General features: G+C 45.3%; 1 long non-coding RNA gene across 1 annotated transcript in view; it reads right to left on the bottom strand.

The window, feature by feature from the left end:
- Positions 1-1,412: 1,412 nt before the first annotated feature.
- The window catches only part of LOC118230280, a 143,259-nt gene continuing 133,810 nt past the window's right edge, over positions 1,413-10,861 (bottom strand). Inside the window, exon 3 of the long non-coding RNA XR_004765818.1 lies at positions 1,413-1,555. This is a non-coding gene — a long non-coding RNA (uncharacterized LOC118230280). The remainder of the gene's footprint in view (positions 1,556-10,861) is intronic.

The following is a 10,861-nucleotide window of genomic DNA, read 5'->3' as shown; positions in this document are numbered from 1 at the left end:
CCAGCTACAGATCTAGGATCAGTTTTTCCTTTTAGTTCATAATGGATGAGAGGAGGATATGCGCAGCGGTAACCTGACCCGAGGTCAGCACACCTACTCTGAGATGCTTTATAAACATGGACGCAGGTTTAATACTCACTCTCTAAAATCTTCTATTTCCAAACGGAACGATGCTTGCATTATGGGTAATATTATTATACTGTAATTTCCCCACCGAGGGCACGTAATTTCCTAAAATAAAGACTGAGAACGTTAGTCCAACTCACATATTTTTTATGCTCAGCTGTAAAAACTGTATTTACAAAAAATAAAAAATAAAAGACAGTGAGTGGAAACAAACCTTCAATCTTCCGTGTAAGGCAATTAATCTCCTGTCGAAGGCGATTTCCACTTTCCGGCGTTAAGGATGACAGAGAAAATGGGGGAGACCCTGTAATCTAATTTGAAATACGCTACATTTGCGAGAGACATACTTGCTCAGTCAGAACACATCAGAGATACTGAGTCCGCGGATCGGACTTCCGAAACGCCGCCGCTGTCACCCGGTGAATATTTCACAATCCCGCCCCAGCGGTGGCGAAGATAAATGCTAGCCCGGCAGCTAAACGCTGCTTCGCAACTGTGAATCATCCTGACGGCGGGAGGTTCCTTCTCCGTTCTAATAATAATGATTGACCAATGCCTGTCACTTTTTTTTTTTTTTTTTTACTATTTCGCCAGTGAGTTAAATCAACATTGCTGTAGTAATTTAAATAATGTACACGTTATTTTATCCCCTACCCAAAGAAGGGAAAGTATTAAAGTATTAGTATTAATGTATGAATGTATTTGTCAAAGTCTTTGTGACTGTACTTCTTTTTCTACCACAAGGAGGCTGGCTTCTCACCGCCGTCCAAGATAATTGTTTAGAATAGGGACACATTGTTTAACCTGCAAGCCTTGCAACACTGTCCAATTGTTTTGCCAAATTATAAGTACTTTTGCTTATTGCTTCACAGAACTCTCACTCACATAACTACGGTGCTGTTGTTTGCGTTTGTTTTAGTTACCAGAACTAGGCAATCTTGGCTGATTTGGTTCAGCTGCAGACCGTTCAGTACAGCATACCTGGACTTGTATCCAGAGCTCTTGGGTATATCTCTCAGCCTTATTTTCCGTTCTATATTTATGCAATTGTTTGTTTATTTACCATATATTATTTATACACAAGTGATTTTTTTTTTTTTTTTTTACAAAAAATGGATGGATGAATTCGCCAACCCATTTTCTATTTTGCAGTAACATATATCCAGTTCTGCAGGGGACATTCCGACGTCTGTAATAAAGCCACACAATTATGTAATCTGTTAATTCCCAGCTTCCAGACTGTTAATAACCGTTCCACCAGGGGGCGCCATCAAATGTTCTCTCTCTCTGTCTCTCTCTACCTCCCTCCCTGCCCAAGGCCACCTCTCCTTCTCCAGCTGTGTCCCTTTCCTCAGCTCTGATTGCTGTGATACTCGGGCCAGAGGAAATCCCACAGCCTTGTTCCCGCAGCAACAATGGTATAGAAGCTCTATGGAGAGAGAGAGAGAGAGAGAGAGAGAGAGAGAGAGAGAGAAACCTTCATAATATAAAAGGGGAGGTCATAAACACGTCATTTTATTAACCCTGTTTCATTTTTTTTTTTTAAGCGGAATGCAACGGCTGGCCACATTAAATAAATCCTCGTCAGAGCGCTGGCAGGCCACTAATGAGGGCTTTTGCTTTAACTCGACACATGCAATACCCTGAAGTGTCGCTTTCAACTCCACCTTGATCCCCTGCCAAGGCTGTAGCTACACAGGATTCGGAGAGGGAAGGATGTAGCTTCGGCTTTTCCTTAATTTACCTATTGTCTGAAGGAAAGAGCTTGAAAAGAGGACGGTAAACTTTTTATGTTTTTTTTTTAAATTTTAAACTTGGGAACACGTTTAATAGCAACACATGCCGATTCTGTTATTTTATTTTTTGCAAATATTTTAAACGATTAAAAAGCAAAATGGTCCAGACGAACTTGTGCGATACTTGTAGGATGGAAAATAGTAGCCTACTACGACGAATAGAACCTGATCAAAGAAAGAAAAGCATACTGGATGATGAAAATGTGACAAATTTTCTTACGCGTTTATTACATGGGGTGACCGAGAAACATTTTTTGTGCCTTTTACTGCACCTAAGATTTTGTCTATCAAAACTGCAACGGGGTTCAGTTTTGCCAAGTGATAGAATATCTGACTGCACATAAACATGCTTCTACAAGTGCAGTCAGCCTGAGGTTACTGTAATAAGCTGCACCTGGAATAAAAACATCTGATTCTGAAGATGCCCTCAGTGTGTTTGTTCACAACACAATGACACTTAACAGTAAAGCAAATGCTACTATTACTATGTACTATATTACCACAATGTAGGTAATATACTGTACAACTATTAAAGTGTTTACTTGAAACTTATTCATCCTAGAGATATCTTTTCATGTAGGTTCGGAGAATAGTCCCATGTGTTTGAAGTCCAGCTAAAAAAAGAAAAAAAAATACATCTTTTTTTTTCTTTATCATTGTTGCGTGCTAGGTTTTTCAATACATCAAAGTCTCATTCAATATGACTACACAAACCCGACATTAAAAAAAATAAATAAATAAATGAATCACGAGAAGAAGTGAATTGATCTGGGAAAATAATTAAGCACTCTCCCCCAACCTCATTCCTGGAGATAAATGAATTGTTTGCACGGCATACACACGACATTGTGCCATGGTTTCAAAGGGACAGCGTGCTTCTGCGTGTCCCTGCGCATTATTCTGTGTCTGAAACTGACCTTTAAACGCCATCTGAACTGTGATCTTCATGGGGCTTTTCAATGCGGGGCCTTGACTGTTCACTTTGAGAAGCCCAGGCAGGCCCATTTATCTAGCCTTCAGCTAACTGCTCCCTCACCCTGTTCTGTCCGCTATAGGCTACAGCTAAACTCGAACCCCGTATTCCTTTTGTTTCAAAACGATACCGTAGGGCAGAATGCTGAACCTGGGTCAGTTTCGCTTTTTGGCTCGTAAGGGATAGCGACAGGGCGTGGACGAAGGAGAACCCGATTTCAGATCAAGCCCTCTCTCTTCCCCCGTGCAACATGAGGTCTGTCTTCCACCAGCGTTTCGCGATATGTGTGCTGTTGTCAAGAGCCGAGACGGCGAAAAGGATTGTTGGGCTGGACCGCAACAGCGGGGCCAGCCCTACAAACGCGAATGTCTGTGACTGAGGTGATGAAGTTACGCCATTGGTCGGCCGAGGTATGAAGTTACACCATTGGTCGGCCGGATCACGTGTGTTGGGTCCAGCCATACACTAGGTTTTTGACCTGGTCTTGTTTACGTTTGCGGCGCACGTCCCCGTAAAGTCCGAACGGACGTCGGTGCGCTGTTCTCAGGGAGGAATACACAGTAAAAGCAGTCTTCCAGCTGCGTTTACACTGCTCTGTCCTGTTCTAGAAGTCTCCATTGTATCTCCATTGTCTTATTAGTATCGGGCTTAACTTGAAAAGAGTTTTTTAAAAATCTGCGGTTTGACGTTCGCCCGCGCGCCGCGGCTTTTAGCGTTCGGCGTTCCCCCCTCGTTTGAAATCGCTGCCCTCCGAGTCTCTCTCCGACTCAAGGCCGAGCCCCACAGCTGTTCTTGGGATGTTTTGTCTGGTGGGGTTGTGTCACAGGCAAACACACACCCACACACAAACTTTTTTTCACTCCCTCCCTCCCTCCCTCCCTCCCTCACTCTCACTCTCTACCGCTCACTCTCATTTACTTTCTGTGTTGTTTAGTGTCGCGATTCACGCGACTTCGCCGTTGTACTGGGGCTTTACAGAAGCACAGTAACTGAACTGATGACGTTTCGATTGCATTGAAGCACGCTTAGCCTCAAAACACCTTCTTAGCAGAGGAACTGATACACTATAAATGAACACTGAGATGTTCTTTCCCTGAATAATAAGAGTGGCACTCTCACACACTGTTGGCTATTCTTGGGCAGGTGAGTTAAAGAAAGAGAATCTCATAACAGTGAAGAGGAAATCCTGTCCTGCTACATTTGTGTGGGGGTCTCTCTCTCGACAAAAACGGCACTGTTGCGGTATAATTAGCATCTTCGTTTGTTTGATTGCTTTTTTTAGGCTCATGTCCTCAACAGGGACTTTTCACTGGTATGATATATTTAGTCAAGCTGAATAAAATCCTGTTCAATTCATGTTCACTGCAAGTTTTACAGACTTGGAACATGGCCCGCACTTTAAATAATTGGGGACAAAAAAATTACCAGGCCTAAATTAGGCCTCCACCACATTAAGTATTGCAGGGAAGTTGGCCATACCATACTTCAGTTGGAAAATCATTGTCATGTTCACACTGCCAATGGCATAATTGTGTGTTTGAAAGCTCTTGGACATAAAAGCAGTAATGTAAAGTTCCTTCAGTTAATATAAAGTAGTTAGTCTGTTGTTCTTCTGCTTGAATTGCACTTGCTTATTTGACGCTTTACACTTGCATTTTGAACATAAAGCTACCTGGGATATAGGTGTGTGTCAAAGAAATATGCATGTCACTCATGCTGCTGTGACTGATCCTACTATCGTTGCCATCACCACTATATGCGTAGTTATACTTAAATAGTACCAACTCACACAGCATAAAAAACACCAGGACTGCAAGTGGAAGAGCCACAAAGAGCAGTCTAATTGAAGGCCTAATCGTATGATTAGAGGCAGTTACACTCAAAAGCAAAATACCCACTATTTTCAGCTCCATTGAAAAAGTCATTAAGATTAGAAGAAAGTTTAAAAACGCATTATTTTCGAGTGCTAATACACACTAATTTCCTGTCTTTTTGTTTTCCCCAAAACAACAAACAGTAACATACCTCTCTACTGAGGAAAATAAGAGCGAGAGAGAGAGAGAGAGAGAGAAAGAGAGAGAAAAGAAAAAAAACTGTTCACATTGACTGTTTTTTTTTGACGTTTTTGCTAACGTTAGTCACCTTCAAGGGTGAGAGAAGCCTTCAAGATTTCAAGGCAGGAATTTGAACCGTGAACCTGCGGAAGTCTGAAAGTCCCAGCTGCGTGATACGCGTGCTTCGGTTGCCGAGCGACCCTGCTGGGCGGCGGCGAGAGAGAAGCTTCGCTTCGTCATCCGCGTAACGCGTGCAGCACCAGCTGCTGTCAATCACCGGGGACCCTGCAGGTAGCTGCCAAAATAAAGGAACCGCCAACCGCAGAGTCACTCTCTGAGGGTTCTAAATGTGCCCCCCCCAAAAAAGCTACCCTCTCATTTTAGCCATAATAGCCAAAATAATGGGTGTCTGGGCTTGCTGAGCATTTTTATACAAAAGCATGAGCACATTGGGATGGTAATTGCTTAATTAACTCAGGAACTACACCTGCGTGATAGCACCTGCTTTCAATATGCATTGCATCCCTCATTTACTCTAGTGATAGTTACCAATCAAAAAAGCTTGTTCTACACTGTGAAATGCAGGGATTGGATGAAGGAGGAGAGGCACTTGTCTCATTTATATTGTGACTTGTTCACATGACACCAAATTAAAAACGAACAAACGCGCAGAACCAGCTGACGCACGACTTTCAAGCAAATTACACGAGCTGGGGTAGCCCACTGCTGATTGGGTTGAACTCGGCCTGTACTCTACAAGACCTGTCCCAAGAGGCTTTGGGATTGCGATGACAAATCAGCTGTTTCAATGCGCGTTATCGGTGGTCCTAAAAAAAACTCCCAGGTCCAGTCCCGGGTTTGCACAGTGGCACAGGCACTTGCCCCACAGGCACTGTCCCGTTCACCTGCAAACACACGCCCCCCCCACCCCACCCCCCCCACCCCAGTTCACTACTGGGGCTCCTGTTTCTCACAGGCGTCCCAGTATCGTAAGCCTGTTTGTCTGGACTGGGGAACTGGTGTCTAACGAAGGGCAGATGTGGTCCCCTAGGAGGAGCAGAGCCTTCATTAACTTCAATGGGTTTCCTAATTCGACAGCGCCCATATTTCATATACCGCCTGGGCCGGGTGGACCCCACGGGCGGGGGGGGGGGAGGGGGGGGGGGCTAACCGATACCGTGGGGGTCGTGGCCGGAGCGCTTGGATGGTGCGCCACCCGTCCTTTTCCCAATCGATCCTTCCGGAAGCGTGTAAAGCGCCAAAATTAACGGTTACGGTTTCGAGGAACGAGTCACGGTCTGAAAGGAGCCGGAAGTTCCGATCGGTCGCGCGAACACGGAAGAGCGGAGCGGGAAACCGGAGAGGGGAGAGGACGGAATTGGGGGGGGGGGGGGGCGGGGGGGCAGGGCGCGAGGCGTGGGGCGCGGGGTGAAAGAGGCAGTACTCTCGCCTATAGATTTATGGGACGCGTTCTCCGTGTCCCTGTGTGTTAAAGCGGGACCAGCTGCGTCGTCCAACAGGGCCGGCGCTCCTGTGGGTGGGGGCCAGCGTAACCCCCGCCTCCCCACCCCCCCCCCCCACCCCCAAACCCGCGACTGCCCAGCATCGGCCCGCTGTCCTCCGCTGGCCTCTAGGAAGTCCGCCGCTCTCCCGTATATAAAATATTAATTGCCGCACCGAGGCTTTATTTTCAGGGGGCTCAGCAGGTATCAAGAATCTCAGAGTCTGGAGCTTTGAACTACCGAGGATGCGGAAAAAAAAAAGAAAAAAAAATGAACATGTGTTTGCAATGTCCAGCTCTGTTCCCTTTAAGAAAGGGCTGCATTATAAAGCACCAGCCATTTATAAAACACAGCTGTTCGCACTTAGAAAAGAGACAACAGACAATAAGTGACAGAGGAAGGCTGCTGACATAACCTCAGTTTCCTTTTTTTTTTTTGGGGGGGGGGGGGGGGGGCGTGGGGGGGTCATTAATATTGGCCATGAAAAACTAAAAGCTCACATTCCCTTGAATTTAACGTTCTGCTTTCTCAGCACTAAGTATAGAGACCCTGTTTCTAGCCCTACTGTTTGCTCACAGTTGTTTTGATCTTATCTGATATGTTGTCGTCAGATTTTGAAAGAAAAAAATATTTGATAACTTATATTTTAGGTAATTTTTCATGCTCTTAAAACTAAAATATTTACATAGCTATTGATACACACCGAGGATTGACTGATTCAGGATGCCATAGTTGCATGGAAGAAACTATGGTCTGACTGCAGTGTGCCTAGCTGTCGTTTAAACCTCAGGTTTAAACCCCTAGACCACGGAACTGCATTACAACTGGAGCAGCTAATCCCTGGTTCACAGACTGGGATAGCCTACAGTTCCAGTTGTAATTCAGCTCTGTGGTTCAGAGGTTTCCAGCTGAGGTTTAAAGCGCAACACAGCACACCGCAGTTGACTCCAAGTGTCTCACTCAAAGCAATCCGTCTCCAAAAATATACATAAACTGTCTTAACTGTCAAAACAGCAACCGATGATGAGCTCACAGACTGCTGTTCCACTGCACCATGGGAAATCTGGCTCCAATGAGAGAGCTAAGACTTTCACCTCCCCAAAATCCCCATAAAGCCGGCAAGCTGCGTGCAGCCCAGCGTTTCGTGTCCCGGCATTAGTGCGGTTTCAGAAGCGAGGAGAACAGAGTCAAAGGAGCGAGGGGGCCTCCCGAAACAGCGTCGGGTGCTCACCGACGGCCTAGCTTCTGCGACACGGCTACTTCGTACGCGAGGACGTGCGTCAAGAAAGATGGCGAGCAGATGCGAGGAAAATGGAGTCATCTGCTTTCTCAACCGTCACTGGTGAGACCAGAAAATTCCAGAAACCGTCAGATATTCATTTTTACTATTCTGCTTTCCAGAAATTGTTTTTGTGAAGCCAAAGATTTATACTTGTATACTCTGTAGTTTCTCTCTGCTCAAAGTAAGCATTAAAAATGATGCACAGTCAGACAAAAGTCAATAGCGACTAATGTTCTCCTGGGAGAGCCGTTGATGTTTCCTCACTTTTTCAAGGCCTTGAATATTTAAAGACAGGAAACTCAGATGAATGGTGCAACAATGCAAGCCCGTATAAATATCCACCAGAAATTACATTACATAAATGGGAAATCATTTCTTTCTCTCTCCCACCCTCCCTATCTCTCTCTCTCTTTCTCTTATTCTCTCACTCTCTCTCTCTCCCAGGTATCATGAGCTGTGAAATACCCACAGCTCATTTTGAATTTGAGGATTTAATGCGTCTCAATGAAACATTCAAACATAACTTAGCGGGACAGAGTGATAATTCAGATTGAGTGAGATATGATGTGGTACATTATACTGATCTTTATAACCAGCTACATTCCACTATCTTCGTGGTCTTCGAACATTCCCTCAAGCTCCACTTTCCATCCATCTTAATCAAAAAGAGAAACAAATCGTAAACATTTTAATAATCATCATCATCATCATTAGCATAATCATCTGTAATACTGCAATGAGATGACAAAGAAAAACAAAAGGGCTTGTGACTGTTTAATAAGAATATATGCAGCCATATAAAAACTGTACATGATTCTAACAATGTAAATGAATGAGATTAATATGAATGAGCTATATAACAATTTCCATAGAGCCTTCAAAGACATAATGGTTACGAGCGCATTTAAAAATTAATGATTGAAATCAGCATCTGGTCTCTAAGACACAGCTCACAGGAAATTGCATCCAAAAAAAATTCCGCTTTGACATTACGTTGATGACGTTGATGGTTTCTGGTCCCGGGATATAATAGTCTTAGAGTCTTTGAGATGGGCTACCGGTTTCAAATGTGTTAAATAAGGTAAAAAAAAACATGTCGGAAACGGATTCCTTCACGCCCAAACACACGAGGACACTCAACACAAAGCGCACGCTTCGCCACGCCAGGGAAAGGAACGGCCAGCCGCTCCCCGTTGCATCTTAAATTAAACATTTATGTCCGAGGGCTTGCGAGACGGAAATGCGCTGCCCTTTCTCTCTCGTCTCTGGAGATACTTTTTTTTTTTTTTTTTTTACAGCAATCTAGGATATGAGGGAGGGATGGATCCCGGGCCTTTTAGTCCTGCAGACAAGACCCATCAACGTTTTCTTCCCCTTTCCTTCATCATAAATACGTGACTTGGAATGCCGTGTCAGAACAGAGCCGTTGCTAGGAAACGTGCGTGCGTGTGCATATCTTGACGTGATTGACTGTCTTTACCTGTTGCGATTGTTGTCTTGCAATAACAGCGGATGTGGGGAAAGTCCAGGGGTCAGAAAGCAAATGTTCTGCCATGTGTTTCTTCCACCCATAAAACCAGCCCAGCAGATTTCACTAATTAGTTCTACCTCCTGGCTGAAGAACTGTGGTGATTAGCAAATTAGCGAAGTGGTTGGAACAAAATACTGGGGAAGAGTTTTACTTTCTGAACCTGGATTTTACCCCTCTGAACAACAGAGGACAATGCGGGATTGCCAACGATACCTGGTGCCTGGCCAAAAAATAAATGAAGTCGCCGATGTTCAATTTTTAAACACGCCATTTGGGTTATGCTGCAATCTGTTAGCAAAATTTCCTTTCTACCTTTTCTACAACAGAAAATGACAGTGACAGCACTGAAAATGGCTTAAGGACTGATGTGTAGTAGACAAATATTATTAAATTTTCATTTAAAGGAAGTCACATCAACATACACATAATATTTTGCTTAAGTGACTTAAAAACTATTTTTTAAAGAAGAAATAAACATACAATAAATCCCTTTAAGCGTAGCGCCTATTGACTGTTTGCAACACGGACTGTTATCATATGGAAATGCTAAACCTGTATTAATGAGATTTTCCGGGGCTTTTATTTTCTCTTTAAAAAAAAAAGGGAAATGTGAATGAATGCTGCATGTGGACAAAAATGTTTTGTCTTTCGGGAATTTCGGGCTTCCTGGAGTGACTTCCCGCGAGGTTGTCCAGGCCCTTGAGCCGAACCGCCTCTGATCGTCCGCGGGGCGGGGGGGTAATTGGAGGGATTTTCGGTAAAGAGCCCTGTTAAGATAATCTGCCTGCCGCTAGGCCCTCGCAGCACTAACACAAACAAACAAACAAAATACCACACGACTCCTTTGCCCCCTCTTTAGTCTCCGGGGCAACGAGATCAGGGGCCGATGGTTTTTTTTGGGGGGGTTACTTGTTTTCCTTGCGGAGGGTTTTGCTGTTTATTAGTTTAATTTCTCGGTGCGGCTCTGAAGGAGGAGGGCCCCGGATCGCTTTGAAGCCCCCCTGATGAGTCCCAAAGCTGTTTGCGGCTCTCGGTCCCCCGGTCTCCTGTGTCCTTGGCCCCCGGAGGAAACTCCAGGCCACACACCAGGAAAAAAAAAAAAAAAAACGCCAGGACACACGGGTCTGCCAGCTTCTCACCGCCCTCCACCAAGACTCTGCACAACAACCAGACGCTCCGCTCCGCATTCTCAACGCCAGGAGAAGGCCCGTCTCCCTGTCTTTGAAGCCGGCTCGTTCCTATTGGGCGCATTGTCACGAAGGGGCGTGGCCGAGGACAACCCTGCGGCGATGGTCGATCCGCACCGTGATGCGTCTTCGGGAAACGAAACATCCTGTCGCTAAGCGGAGCCTCAACCGGTATTTAAAAACGCGAAAGGAAGGCGGGAGTTGTGCATCTGGCGAGCGTGTGGAATCTGCGCTCCGGTTGTGTGTGTGTGTGTGTGTGTGGGGGTGCGCCGTCGCCGACGGACAGGGAATACTCGGACAGATTGCCGCGCCATACGGACGGAGGAGGGAAGACGGGGAGAAGGGGGGAAAAGCCCCCCCGCCAGGCTTAGGGCCGAGTCGTTAGCCGCTCTCCCCCGAGCGGGGGGAGA

This window comes from Anguilla anguilla, chromosome 6 (assembly GCF_013347855.1).
Source record: "Anguilla anguilla isolate fAngAng1 chromosome 6, fAngAng1.pri, whole genome shotgun sequence".
NCBI classification, from domain to species: domain Eukaryota; kingdom Metazoa; phylum Chordata; class Actinopteri; order Anguilliformes; family Anguillidae; genus Anguilla; species Anguilla anguilla.
Note: the sequence above shows the minus strand (reverse complement) of the source record. Positions and strands in the feature narration are given on the sequence as shown.